General features: G+C 40.3%; 1 protein-coding gene across 2 annotated transcripts in view; it reads right to left on the bottom strand.

The window, feature by feature from the left end:
• LOC105263423 (LIM/homeobox protein Lhx9) overlaps positions 1-15,196 on the bottom strand; it is a 26,406-nt gene that overhangs the window by 8,303 nt on the left and 2,907 nt on the right. The window contains exon 1 of one of the 2 annotated variants that reach the window (XM_011299631.1): positions 584-1,103. The exons of the other annotated variant lie outside the window; for it this stretch is intronic. The gene's annotated coding sequence lies outside the window, so the exon portion shown is untranslated. Of the gene's footprint in view, positions 1-583; positions 1,104-15,196 lie in introns of those variants that run through there. 2 annotated transcript variants of the gene reach the window in all.

Below are 15,196 nucleotides of genomic sequence, written 5' to 3'. Positions count from 1 at the left end.
CAATAGCTGGAAAATTCTAGTAAATATTTTTAACAGTTGTGGGTGAGGGTTTTGAGAGATTTCGCGGGATCGTGATACGTGATTTATCGCAATTTCAGAGTGAAGTGGGCAATACTGATGGAAATAATCGCTTCCGACGCAAGTACGTCTAAATCACTCAATTTGCGTTTTATTACTGCACGATGTTAATGCAATAAAAATGAAGCGCCAAATGGGGATGATGAGTCATGATTGCAGAGTATTAAATTATATAAGACTATAATTTCATCATTTATTCCTCGTTTATCTTTCGCGATCGACTGGATAACCATTTTTACGAGCCGAAGCGGACTTTTTAAAAATATTCAGGCATTGTGCGAGGCTTTTTCGAATTATGTGGGTGCTATTAGCCATTGAACGATTATACGCGTTATAATTGAGCGGGACGCCATTTATTTTTACTCTCATAATTGACGAGTGATTCAGGGAGAATTCGAAGAGAATCGCTGATATATTTTATACGCGGAGAAAACAACACGTGAAATTATATATTTTTTATTAATTCCACAAAATGCACTGGATACCTTCTGTATATTCTACTCACATATGTTCGTTCGTGTTTCTCATATTCCAGGAGACGATTGTTTCACGCACCGTCGGCGCAGGTCTCCGAAAATAAATTTCTCCACTTTCCAGAAAAATCCACAAGCAAATCCGCGACAAGACCCTCCCCATCACCGCTCGAAAATGCCAGATACCCCCGAAAAATTTCAGTTCCCGGGAGTCATCCCGATTTCCTTAATCTCGCCCGACGATCACTCGCCTCGAGGACCAGTTCACCACGTGCTTGTGCATCACAACCGGCACCGAATACCGAGCACAACTCACTCGTCCGACGATTCCCCGACAATCAGCCGATCATCGATGGAAAATCAAAAAAATTCCGGCGTGGAGTAGTCGATTTATTTACAAATAAAAGCACATTGTGAGACTTGGTAGACTTGCGGAGACCGTACCCGGGTTTATAGCTAGCGGGAACTCGCCGGCGGCGGCACAGACGTCAGGATGGAACGGGAGAAGAAGAGGGGTAGCAGTTGTGGATGTGCGCCCGACGGATCGACGACGGGGAGGGGTTTCCAACGGGGGTTGCCAGAGAGAGAAAACACGAGAGCTCGACGTCGTCGTCCCGACGCCCTGCGTCTGCGCGATATCATGTGCGTCTCACCCCTAAACACTCACATCCCAGAATGCAAAAAAAAAAAAAAATCCCTTTTTCCCAGGCTGTTCCTCATTTTCCTCGATTCTATCTCAACCCGATTTTTCCTCTGAAAAAATAAATAATACAATTCCCATAATTAGTTTAATGATTATTCTAATAACCGAATAATTCTCCTGACTTCTTCCTGTTCCTGGAGGAAGTTATGTTGTTAATTACTGGTCGGTTCATGGGTAATTGGTAATTGATAATTGTTGGGGGGAGCGGAAGGGCCTCGGGTGATCGAGAATAATGCGGGAAAAATATTGAAGGTGTCGGATATATCTTGAGAGGGAGGAAAGAGGGTAGGTTTTTGGTGAGGGCTGTGGAGTGCACAGGGCTATCGAGAAGAATGCTAGGCGCGGCCTGTTGGCGGCCGCTCGATAGGAGTTGCGTCGACTGACCAATGGAGCGAGGGCTCGACGATAAACTCGCGACGCTATTGGACGGTACCAAGTGCTCGCCGCACTGGGGGAAGAGGATGGAGATTATGGGAGTGAGACGGAGATGTTTCGGCTACTGGGCTCACAGCATCCGGGGGGAGGCGGGTGCCACCAGGGGGAGACATCTGACGGTGCTGGAGACGATTATTTTCAGGCAAATTGAACTGTTAAAGTTGGAGTAACTCCAGCTCTTCATGATTAAATAAAAGTCCATGCGTTCAGAGATGGCAGGATGACATCGATAAAATATTCTGTCACTTATTCCCTTTTCTGCATCTCGTATGGAAAATTCAGAGTTCAATTTATCTCAACGATTTTTTTCTATAATTTTTTTCAGTTGAAATTCAGGTATCAATTGCAGCGAAATTTTCTGGTGAAAATTACAAGATTGTTGGGCGATGAAATTGTAGGAAAAATAAAATAAAAATTTTGGTGTATCGATTTGAATAATTGCAAATTTATGACAGTGGGGGAGCGAAAATTTTTCAGTTATTCAGGATAACGTTGGAGATTTTTTTTATTTTGAAATTCGAAAATATGTTCGAGGAACGTAAAGTCCGTCATTGGATAAGCTATCTCGACCGGGTCGAGTGTAAATAAGTGCAAAGATATAACGGTTAATTTCCGCATTAACCGAGTTTATCGCAAGCGTCTATCCGAGTGAACCGCAGGATGCATGGGATAGGTACAATGCACGTAATCTGTTGGCAATGTGAAATGAGAAAAAATTCTGCAAACCGAGTGGAGGATAGACTGAATGGTGCGCGTGCGCGTCATCCGTTAAGTGCAATGAAAACAATTGGATCACTCGATTAATTATATTTCAACCAAACAAACAATCGCACTAAAAGAAAAATCGGTTGAAGAGAAGACTCGGAACGTTCGAGAATTTTTTCACTTTTCATTTTTCAGTAGTACCTGAAAATGAGAAAAATCTTGATTTTCTTTCCCGTCTGGTGATTCAAAGGGAGAGACTAATGAGAAGATGCGAATTCCCTGAAAAAATGTGAATATTCTAGATGTTAGTAAATTCGCATGTTTATTGTCGGAGTTGATGGAATTTTTTCTCGCCATGACTCCTGTAAAATCGTGAACTCATGTACACCATTCCCACAAATGCCTCGGTACAAGGAAAACGCATGTGCAAGTCGGCGTGATGCTGAGGGTTATATACTCGGGGTTTATATGGTTGCACATAGGAAGACAGAGTGGTAGAGAGAAGAAAATATATATGGAGACGACTCGCGCCGCAGTGTTGGCGAACGAGGTTGACGTGGATAAATGGTACGTTTCACCGCGGGTGACGCGCGCGCACAGCCTCCAACGTCTTCCGGGGAGACTTTTCAGTCGATCATGTATTCAACTCTTTGTTCAATTCCATATGAACATATCCCAAATCAGAGTAAAAAAAAAAAAAAATCAAAATCGTCGATAACCTGAAGCTGTTGGAGTCAGAGAAAAAAATTCATAAAAATTGCGAGTTATTGCGGTAATCCAGCGATAAAAACGGGATATCCCAATTTTTATGAAGATTCCGTTGAAATTACGAAAGGTTCACCGAGTCTTAAACTTCTCTCAAAATTCACAAGAATCCGTAATTGAGTGATCGATTTTTTGCAGTTATCCAGATCTTGTAGTTATTCCCGCGAATTTTTTCTGTTGGTAATTTTCATGAGAAAATGATCAGCTCTCCTAATTCCCAGCAATTGCTGAATTCCCACCATCTACTGTCCGCGAGTAGCCAGCACTCCTGAAAAAATTCACCACCACCGCAAAATGAAGCGATTGATCACGAAAATTGTGAATGCGCTCACGCGCACTTGTCGGCAAGTACCTAACTCGGAGATAGCAATCTGGCGATTAGATATGCGTATCTGGAGGGATCTCGTATTTACCTGGGGATCGTAAGCCGTATTGGGGTACAGAGTGAATAAAAGAAAATAAAATTGCTCATCGATGCAGTCACCTGTATTTTCCCTCCCTCGCAATTCGGATTATCGAAATAAAAAAAATGGGAATCTGCACGAAACGATAATAATCTTCTTCTTCTCATTGTTCGGTATTATAATTCCTTTAGAATTTTTTTATTGAATCCAGGGGGTTGGGAGGGGAGGGTACGGGAATCTGAGACAGCACGAGAGTCTTGGTGGGGTCAGGCGGCTCTGCACCAGGGGTTATCTGATGCGAGCGCGCGAATATCTTGCCACGGCTTCCGGCGCCCAACCTGGGTGATTACCGCGTCGATTGTCCGTGGGTAACTCGGGAAAAAAGAAGAGAACACTCGGTTTTTACGCCCCAGAGAGGAATAAAAATAGGAATCATGGTGTGAGAGTCGAATGCCCCGAACTCACCGATACCATTAAAATGAGGGGTGGAGTTGAGGGCTAAATGGCCAAGTGGAATTATGTACTTAATATTTAACGAGCCGCGGTACACAGCGTCACGCTGGTTAAACACTCGAATGATTAGCATTAAAAATCATTCCAAACCTGTGAAAAATCCACTGGGTTGAGAAAAAATTGTGTCAGTTGTAGGTGAAAACAACAACTTCAGCTGAATTTGTACAAATGATTCCCGGGTGAAAAAAAAATTTTAATCGGAAAATTTTTATTCTGGAAAACTTTCTAGAAAATTTTTTTTATGAAAAAAAAAATCGAAAACAAAATAATTTTATTTTTGGGAAAGGTTTTGAAAAATTCTTCAAAACATTTCCCAAAAATACAATTGCTTTTAAAAAAAAATTGTGAAAAGTTTTGCAAAAATGTTTTGAATTGATATTGAAAAAATATTCCGACTATAATTTTTTTTTCTCCCGGGTTGCTCCCCTAACGAAATTGTTATCAGAGATTAGAAATCATTTGGGCAAAATTGCCGCAATATTTTTCAACTCGGCAAATCGGATTTGCACCCTTGATCCATCCCCAGAGGCGTTTCGAGTATCAGCAGTCTGATCCCTTCATTAATCTGTTTAGTCCACGTTTCTCGCTTTTGACTCAGCATCAGCTCTGCAAACAAGCGTTTCACGTTTTATTGACCCAATTGTTGAGGGAGAAAAAAAAAGTAATCGCAATGTTGGCTTTACAATTTCAGATGAGCACTTGGGAAATTGAATTGCATTATAAGGCACTGGTTACGGGACATTGCGCACTGCGTCCATCGTGAAGAGGGGCCTTGACGTGACGACGACATACCCTCTGAGGGGAAAAAACGCTTGGAGATAGAATCAGACTGAGGTAACTGCTCTCGCAGGCCAAAAGATCTTATCTCCAAGCTCATCAACTTGCCTTCTTTCCTCTCAACGTACTACTGTCCAATAGCCCATCGTTGCAGATCCATTTTCACGTCATCGTCTTTCAATTTTCATATTTGTTTTCTTTTCGATCGATTAAACACGCCCTCATCACAGCGTTACGAATTTATTTAAATTTCAGTCACAAATTCATCCATTTTCAATTAATTCAGTCTGAATTCCCGGGTAAAAAAAAATTGTAATCGGAATATTTTTTCCAAATTTTCAAAAAATTTCTGGAAAACTTTTTAGAAATTTTTTTTCGACCTTTTCCAACCTTTTCCAAAAAAAAAATTATGTTGCTGTCCAATTTTTTTTGTTTCATCAAAAAAATTTCTGAAAAGTTTTCCAGAAATTTTTTGAAAATTTGGAAAAAATATTTCGATTACAATTTTTTTACCCGGGTTCAATTTCAATGAAGAACACTCGATAAATTTTTTATCTGTGATAAATAATATCGTTTTTTCCTATTTTTTTCTTATATAATAATTAATACATATATTTCCATTTCTTTTTTTTTCAAAAGACATACGAATATGATCCGAATCAAAGGGAAATGGTCTGTAAAATTATAAAATTTCCCACCGTAATCTCCATTAATAAAACTCGGTGCACATTTATGAATGAAAAACACCGTCAGACGTAATAAATTTGTCCGCATAACCGAAGGAGGCTAAACCCGTGAAAAATGCGATAGATAAAAAGTCCCGATTTAATTATTTTTTTATTCACGAAATGATATTTATGATACTGAAATGCCCCTGCGAGCGTGTAACTCAAGGAATGAAATCCTCATTATTCTTGGGTGAAGTTCACTCTGTGGTGAGCATCCGGCGGCAGAGAGCGATTTATTTGAGCTTCCGTCTCTATCGTTAACCAGGATCGCGAGAGTTGGAAGTGGAAATGGAAGTGAAAGAGGCAAGAGGAGGGCAAGATGCAATGAGTACAGAGCCATAACCAGTTTACACTGACTACGTACCTCCAGCCGTTGCCGTGGCAACCAAGCCATTTCTAAATTAAGTACTCTAATCAATGAAATTAATCAATTAATCAGGTGGAATGTAGTTCACTGATTATATCAACTCTAATTTAACCACTGAAATTCCTATCACTTTATAAGAACTGACACGTGACGTTAATATTGTCGCGTACGGTAATATTGCTGATTGAATATTTCACGGAATATTTCCACAGGGAAAAGAAAAAATCGTGAAAAATTGGGAGACTATTTTTATCAGGCAATTTATCACTGAAATACTCAGTCAAAAGAGATAATTTTTTACTTGCACATTGAGAAGTTGAAAAAAATTTTACTCAGAGAGAAATTCGTGGGAAAAATTTCAGCGGAATATTTTCATGGTTTTTTTGATTGTCGATTAATCTCGGAATATCTTAAAATTAATTTACCAATTTATCGAAGGTTACAAGTTGTAATTTTTTCAGTTTGCGGATTTACTGGTGAATTTTTTAGTGAATAATTTTCTTCGTCTTATAAAAACACCTCACCCTTTCAGAGGACATATTCACAGGACGATACGTCAGCGATATCCGGAAATAAACCATTTAATTTTTTGTTGTTCCCGGTAAGATGTAAAATGTAAAACGCGCGAGTTATTGCCGGGGCAGGGAAAGATCAGAGGATGCCGCCCAATGAGGTGCACTCCCCTACTGTCTCTCACTATTGCTGGTTTGTGTCGTATGTACCCTCATGTCTCCTCCATCGTGTAACTACCGGGCATTCGTCTATCCCTTCTCCACTCCCCCTCGAGAATATGCATAAGATATTCCCCATATTTTCACAATCGTCAGAAGTGCACCGAGAAAAAACTTCAGGAAAAATTACCTGACGTAATCAAATGGCGAAATCCTTTTTGCACTCTTGGTAAAAAAAAAAATCAATTGAATAGACTGTCGCTTACTAATTTTCAGGGCAGCAACAACAAATACGATTTCAGTGGGAAAAATGAAAAAATTTCAGTGCAGATTGCAGATAATATTTGTTAACACTATAAAGCGGCAAAAGATGATGATCTATTTATAATTTCTGAAATTTTTTTATCGAATTTGTATACGTAGAAATATAGCTGGAATATTTTGAGTTCTATTTTGATAGGTAACTCAATTAAAGAATAATTTTCTTCAATAAAAAAATTGTGAATTCATTTTTTCTTCAATAAAAATCAAAGAAGTGCTGAAAAAAATATTCCAATTTGATTTAAAAATACAACCAGATATATTACACATATTTTTGAATGGAATAATGAGCTATGATCGAATTTTCCATCGAGTACCGGTCAACTCCCCCAAAAATCATAACTGCAGTGTAATTGTAAATTTTACGATTGAAAATCCCGAAATCTATATGACACCCGAGTTGCCTCGAATTGTTATTGAATCAATTTGCAAGTATTATAAACCCGCAAATTTACGAGCTTTCGATAAATATTCCCGTCACATTGACGTAACCCAAAACATCTGAGCGTCCGCCGTCATAAAATGCAAAAAAACGGCAACAATAAAAAAAATAAAGGAAGCGGATGAAAATAAACGGGGATTGGAAGAGAAAAGTGAGACGTCGATGTGCGACCTTTTGTGACGGAATTCCTGATAACGATGAGAAGACCAACTCGTGTGAGGACAACACTCGAGATTAAATACACATGTGTATGTGGAGACCGCTCGAGATCTCATCCGAAAGTCAAAAATAGCGGCGTTCTCTCCTCATCATAAAGTCCCAGGTTTATGATAATGTTCCTGGCAACCAACGATGGCGATATGGAACGTGTCAGGTAGGAGGGCGTCTTCTCCACCTGAATATTCAAATCTTTCCCTCGTCTTGCACGAGTCAACGGACCGTCATCGTCGGCGAAAAGAAGACACATTCCTCGTGAGCAATTGAATAAATTGCACCCAATGGGAATCGAACTCGGAGCTCTCTAATTACTCGATCTTAAGGATCGCCCATCGATATTCGAATTTTCGACACCTCGCCGACTCGATCCAGAGCAGAACCAAAAGTGTAAATTTCCATCTCCCATTAATGCCGAATGATTAACTCAAAAAATCATTGAAAATTCCGAGAACCACCGGCAGTAAACCTTTTCAACACGTGCAATGAAAAAAAAAAATGAGGAAAAATTTATCTGGCCACAAAAGTCAAAATATGGGTCCATTTCCTATGGTGCCCTATTCCATTGATAAATAGAGCATTGGGCACTTCCGTTGACCGTAAAAAAATGTAAAAAAGGAGGAAACAAGCTAGTTCTCCATTCATGCCCAACGGGGACCACGTGTGTTGGGCTCTCGTATGAGGCCCCACACATCTCCCTTTTTTCACGGGTGGAGAGCGAAAGAGGCGCCATATATCCTGCAATCTAATACGTATCGTTGAAAAAAAAAGGAGGAACGAAAGACCCAAAAGTCGCACGCTTCGGCGTTATTTATGCTTCAACACGGCGCCACGAGATCCTCCCCTTCGGGGATTCTCTTCGCAGTGGTTCCTGAGATGTGTATATGCATAACGCATAATTGCCTTCTCCGAATGCAGGAGATATAAGTTTTTCTGAGCATCTTAGGGTGATGAGAACAGTCAAATGATTTTTCTACGTCCAATGAAAATAAAAAAATCATTTTTTCCCCTTTCCATGTGAGTAATTAAATGGAAGATCCCGCAAAAATAATTTCTATATATTTTCCCTAATGATGATCAATGATGAAAAAATTAATTATCACATCGCAGAGAAATTAATTTAAATCGCAGATTTAAATTAATTAGGAATCAATCAGAGACAAGATTGAAAAAATTTTAATTCTCACAAAAACACTGGGAGAATCATTAGAGAATTAGGATTCTTTAAATTGCCCGTTCATTATCAACGTCAGAATTTTATGGGAATAGTACTATTCCCTGCTCATATGTGTGAGTGTTTTTTTTTTCACGCTCGACATCGCCAAAAATCAAAAGAACCGTGCAACATCTCCAGAGGCGTGAAAATTACCCAACGGAGGTGGTAAAAGTGCCGACTACCAGTCGCTGTGCCACCCTTCGACAACAGTGGAAACAATTTTAGTCAGTACAAATGCTTGACACGAGGCATTCGCCCTTTTTCCACAAAGGAAATTCCCTCGAACGAGACCGGGAAGCCAGTGTCGCGTTAAATCCGGCCATGCGAGAAAAAATCCATGCGTCGCGAATTGCCGCGGGTGGATCAAAGCGCACATTCAGAAAAATTATTCAATTCAATCACACAAATGAGTCAATTGAAATAGTTCGCGGCTAAACTTGTTCTTCCATGTTCTTTCCATGATAAAAAAAAATGTTTGAGGTTCCCGCTGCACTAACTACATGATTCCTACTGATTAATAAATTTCAAAGGTACTTTCGAATTGTTCATCTATTCCGATTTATCTATATTTCATTTATTATCCTAATACAAAAAAGAGAAAGGAAATTGTTCTGAAAAAAAATCCGAAATATCTCGAAATGTCTCGAAATATTTCGAAATATTTTGAACATTTCCAATGAACGCGCGGACAATCGCATATTCCAAATTCACTGGATTGCCAGCGTCGAATGGCAGTAAACTCTGAATTTCTTTTCATTATTAATTACAAAAAGGGGGGAATAATGAACCGACGTGCAGAAAGCAACGCGTGCCACCCACGCGGAGTCCCATGGACCAAGAGGTCAAAGGTTGTTTATTAACGCGTCGAGGCGCCACCGCCGATGATTATTTGCACGAGACCATTGAAAAAAAAAATTGGCAAACCGGCGGTAACCGCAAAAATCCAAAAAACCGCATAAATATCATTGACTCCCGCCAATTCCATGAATAATTCATAATCCCCATGCGAAAGTATGACGTACAGTTATTGGAAATACTTATCCAAACACGTCCGACTCCCCGCGGTGATTGAAATAAAAAAAAAATGGCGAAAGGACATCCATAAACTATCAAGAGCGTCATCTAATCAACAGGTCTGTCCCTAGCCTCAAGTTTCATTTACGGGGATGAAGGAAATATTAAAGCTAAGCGTTATGTCATGAGTGTGATATTTTAATAGACCCACGTCCCCCGATAAATCATACGAGCCACACTATCCCCTCACGCATTCGCATAATAAAATCCCCAAGTTTTCATGGGGATGAGATATTACGAGCCCCAAATGGTAAATTGAAATGATTCTTTTTGGGCCTCGAGGGGCAGAGACTGGGCGCGAGGCAAAGTGCAGGGCCTCGGGTAAAAAATGAATAAAACAAACTGAGAGAATGGGAATGAAAGGGAGACCCGGGGGGGGAGAACAAACCCCGTGACGATGCAGCCGTAAATCGAGGTGAGTTGATGGCGCATTGATTGCCTCTCGTATCCCATCACACTCCTTCGAAATTTTTACTCAATTTTCTACCTTTCGCCCTTGCAATATCAAATAACTCAAATTTCCAGGAATTTTTTCATTGATAATTAGTTATTGAAAAATTAATCAGAGATTCTAGCAACAAATGATATTCTACTCCAGTAATTAACCTACGAATATTAAAATCCCTGACAGGAAATCAGTCGCTGGTTTCCCGAAAGAGTTAAAAAAAAAATCCGGCAATCCTTTACCTCAATCCGTCTATGAATGGTGTTCCAAGGGGGCGTGTCAGGTCCCCTGATCCATTAGCTGGCGACTGTAATTTACGTATTTGTTCTACAGCCAGTAAATCTCCTCATCCCCAAAAGGCAAAAGAAGACTCGGGCATGAGAAAAAAAAACAAAAATAGAAAAAAAAAAAGTGGAAAAAATGATCAGAACGGAGTGGAAGGAGAAAGGTGAGCAGGCGAAGACGCGCGAGGAGCCAATATGGATAGGAATGCGTGACGTTACCATAATATTAATAGTTTATTTACCGATGGCCATACGTCACTGAGTTTTGCCAATGGGTTAGGCAGTGGTTCAAAAGCCTGTGAGATGGCAATATCCCCCCCCCTTCAGGTATATCGTCTGGGTTATATGGATGCTCCAGGCTAGTATCACTAAATATTCGAGGGCGAGGGGCTCAGCTGACAGGATTGAGGAAGCGAGAAGGCAGAGGTCCAGCACAACTTGACTCTAGCCAAGTTGTCAAACCTGCAATATTGATGGCAGGATATGCCAGTTGCCTCTCTCTCGGTTTCCTTCGTAAAATCTTACCCTTGGAATCTATATAGCATTTAACCTCGCGGGCATTTGCCATTATTTCCAGCAGGTAAAACGTTAACGAGAAATCAAAACTCAATGTATATAAGCAAGATTAAGTGCAATTGATTCGTGATGATCAGGGACCTCGTCAATTCTACCCTCGGAGCTCTCCAGAACGCGTGGGCCGAGCTCCATCTTCGTTTTTCCCTCTTCCCTCTTTCACTTTACTCTACTCACTCCACGAATCCTCGAATTATTCACGGAGAGAGGGATTCATTATTCCTGTAAAAAAATCTGTTAATATTTTCACTGGGATAATATCAGCTCTGGAAATGAGGAAGACATTTTTGCGAGAAAATATCCATTGAATGCCGTTAATAATCCTGGAACATGAATTTCTAAAACGAAGAAATCTCATTTCTTGTTCAACCGTTTCTCGGTTGAACAGGAAGTAAACATTGTTTATCGAGAGATATAATGACAAATTACCGTTGCGTGTGTCTTGTGGGGCGAAAAACAAATAGGGCGCTTTGGCTTCCACCGAAACCTCGTGAGACCCTGTAAAAGGTTTGTTTTGGGCTTTCCTGGAAGACAAAAAGAGGTATAAATGTCGTGATTACAGGCTGAAATGCTCGGAGGACGATTGAGGCGGTGGATTGCGTGATGAGAAAGTGTCACATGAACAGGAAGTTGGGGATCTGAAGCAATTTTTCGGGAGCCCTTCTCTCCTGATTGATGATCATCCTGATTCTCCAACACCTCCGGATGGCGAGAATCATGTAGTGGAATTCACGTGAATAGTTCCTCCTGATTTTTACGGATTAAATCGGATAATTTGGTAGTTGAGTTCCAACTCGCACTTTTTGTTGAAATTTCTTTCACTCGAGGAATAAATCACTTCTGATCGGTCAAGAAATTATTTTTGGTAAAACAAAATAAATCCTTTTCATAAATATTGAGGAAACATTTTGAAAGTAAAAATACTATTAGTAATCCGATAAGTGGAGAAGAAAATGAATTTGGATTATAATATCTACGTTTTTTTCGGAGGGAATTTTTATTGAAAGTTCTGTTTTCGTCTGGCTCTCGAGGGAGGAATTCGCCGAGTAATACTTGTCTCAGCTATTAAATGCTCTTCCGTTTTCATGGGACGTGTTTGAGTCAGAGGTGATGCAGGTAGTCAGGATTACCCTGTCACCCTCGCCAGAAATCTACCGGCCTTTTTGGGATATTAAAAAGCAGTTTTCGAGATGACTCGCGACGCTCCTCGATCTTCCATTGGTTTTTCTTTTTTTTTTTTTCAACGCCGAATGTTCTCATGCATCCCGCAGTCCACAGTGAATGCTTTGATGGTGCGTCTTGTCCGTTGACACTGTTGACTTCTGCCGAGTCACTCTATCCACCGAAAAAAAACTTCTTCAGAGTCTCAGAAGTGAATACGAGGTGACGACGTCGGGGTGACAGGGAAATTATAGGAATGAACGAGAGTTACGTGGGAGAAATATTCTGACCATTTCAAATCTCGATTCACCTTTTAATCGAGTAATTTTTAATTTGTAGGGAGGATGATTACGGTGTGTTGAAGTTTCACGGGATTATTTCGTCATGGTCCACCTTAAATTTTTTTTAAAACATGACGAAATTGGTGAGGAGCACTCACGAATAAATACACGATGTCAAAATCATTTCAGAATCATTTGATGATTAATGGCTTGAATTATCTTTTAAATTTTCATAAGAAAAACCGGTGGAATGATTTCACAAAAATTATAACAAATCTCTGAATTTCCATTTGTTCAGATTATATTAATTATAATTTGGTATTGAATGGGCGTGATATTTCGTGAATAACTTTCTCCGTGTGCGATAAGCGCGTTGAAAATAGTTGCTCGGTATTTAGACGTACAACCTTAATTACTCTGGATCGAGATGAAGAGGAGAGGGATTGATGTGAAATCGGAAGATAATTCCAAGGATGACTGTTGAACCGCGGTGAAATCCCGATCGCGGGCGTCGCACTCTTGGGGGGCAACGACTCAAAGGAGAGGCCGACGACGTCCTTATCTGCCCTCCCTCAGTGTAGCCCTCACCCCGGGATGTCTTGCACTCCCAGATGCGATATACTATGGCCACTGTGCCATTGTGCTTTGTGTCAGTTCCATCTTTACTCCTCTTTGAGTCATCCAAATAACTCGCCGGTTTAATCACAACTGGAATTATAAAGCTACGACTCGAAAAAAAAAAAAACAAAAAAGAACGGAAAAAAAGTAATTTATGTTTTCCATCATTGGTCATTCAGTTTATGGAGGGGAATTTTGTATTATCATTTCGAGGCATCAAAAGTGTTATTTACGTGAAACTCGCGGTCGTGTCATAAAAGTCCGGGAGAAATAAAGAAATCGAGGCGAAAATAATAAAATGGAAAACTCACTCTTTTGTACATTTCACTGATTTGTTGGGTGATAACTTGTTACCTCGTCGTTGGTGCCTCTTAATCTTATCTTTACATCGAGCTCGCAATCATATCTGCTTTTATTGCCACTGGACTCCATCAACAACACTGGAGTGAGATTTACACTCTCAAATGATCCCAGAGTCTCTCTTCTCCCAGCATTCCACTGGTATTTTTTATGGAATACCCAGAAGTTGAGGCACAAAGTAAATGTTTTTTTTTTTATTTTTTTATCGTCACCGTGGAGTCGCCATTCAATGGAATTGTAATTCCTCACCTTCTCTCTCGCTCCCTCACCACAATTCCTCTCGTGACTCGCAATTGTCGTGGTGATTGATGCTCCGTGATTTATACACGGGACTTACATCTTAATTCGGAGGATATAAATGCCTTTAACGATGCGGATCTTCCTCGGTAGCTCGGCAACGAGTCTTCGTTAGTCCCTCTTGTTGGATCTTGGACTATTGTCCCATTGGGTTTTATAGAAATCAAACAGATTTTAGTCATTGAGTAATTCTTGCCGGTGAGAATTTTGGTTCAACGTTTATGAGACTCGAGTATCATGTCAATCATTAATTTCTTTTTTCCAATAAAAACTCAAATAAAAAAAATTCACTATAGCCCCAGGGACGAGAAATGTAAATTTCTTCTCCGGCCCTCGAGCCGCCACAACCCCTTCCTCTAAAAAAATTTTCCACACCTAAACAAAATTGAATTCCGAGGGTAGAATTCAACAGACCAAGGGAATATCTCACATCAGATTCTCCAGGTCCCTGATGATAGACTGATTTATCGTACGAGGATGATTAGGCAACTGGAGGTGGATTGTTGAAGGTTATAAACGTCGGCCTTATTCTCGGTTTGACGGCAAGAAACCACCAGCAATGATTTTCGCTCATACCATTAATCAATGAGTTCTCGTGAGCTTCCCTTTCACGCTACCTTCGCCCATATCCCAGGTCACCTCCCTGAAGAATCGAATCGGGTTCTTTGTTGTCATAACATCATCATCCTAGGCCACTGAACTGTAACCAATGGCCTCCCGTACAGCATTTACCGTCGAAAATGGCCCGAGCAACAGTTAAATGACTCCGTCTTGTCATCGTGTTGACGCAGGATAGTTAAGCTCATTCTTCTCCTGGATTCCCCCAGGAATTCTTGAATACCTTTTTCGGAGTATATCCCATACCTTGGATTCATACTGTCCACTTGTCACACTGCCCCCGTTTCTTCCAATCTTCTGTTTGCGTCGGAGATTAAAACTGCTGTTTGATCAAGGGCTTGCTAGCACCCGGTCAGACCAGCCATCTATCAGGAGTCATCCCCTGTTGCACAGCTTTTTCCCCAATGTTTGCACTAGTGTTTAACGCAGGCTCCGACGATCCCTCGGCGATTATCCTGCTGGAGTCATCTTTCATGTTTTTGCACCTCCTTTTCTCGGGCACTCTGCGAGTTTTGTGAATGCCGGGGAAATGAACATGAAGCACTTGAATAAAAACCAATTTTGCGTGAATTTTGCCTGAATTACCGGATAAAAAAAAATTTTAATCGGAATATTTTTTCCAAATTTTCAATAAATTTCTGGAAAACTTTTCAGAACATTTTTTTTTGAAACAA

This window comes from Fopius arisanus, unplaced genomic scaffold (assembly GCF_000806365.1).
Source record: "Fopius arisanus strain USDA-PBARC FA_bdor unplaced genomic scaffold, ASM80636v1 scaffold00015, whole genome shotgun sequence".
In the NCBI taxonomy this organism is placed as follows: domain Eukaryota; kingdom Metazoa; phylum Arthropoda; class Insecta; order Hymenoptera; family Braconidae; genus Fopius; species Fopius arisanus.
This window is presented reverse-complemented; position numbering and strand designations above follow the sequence as displayed.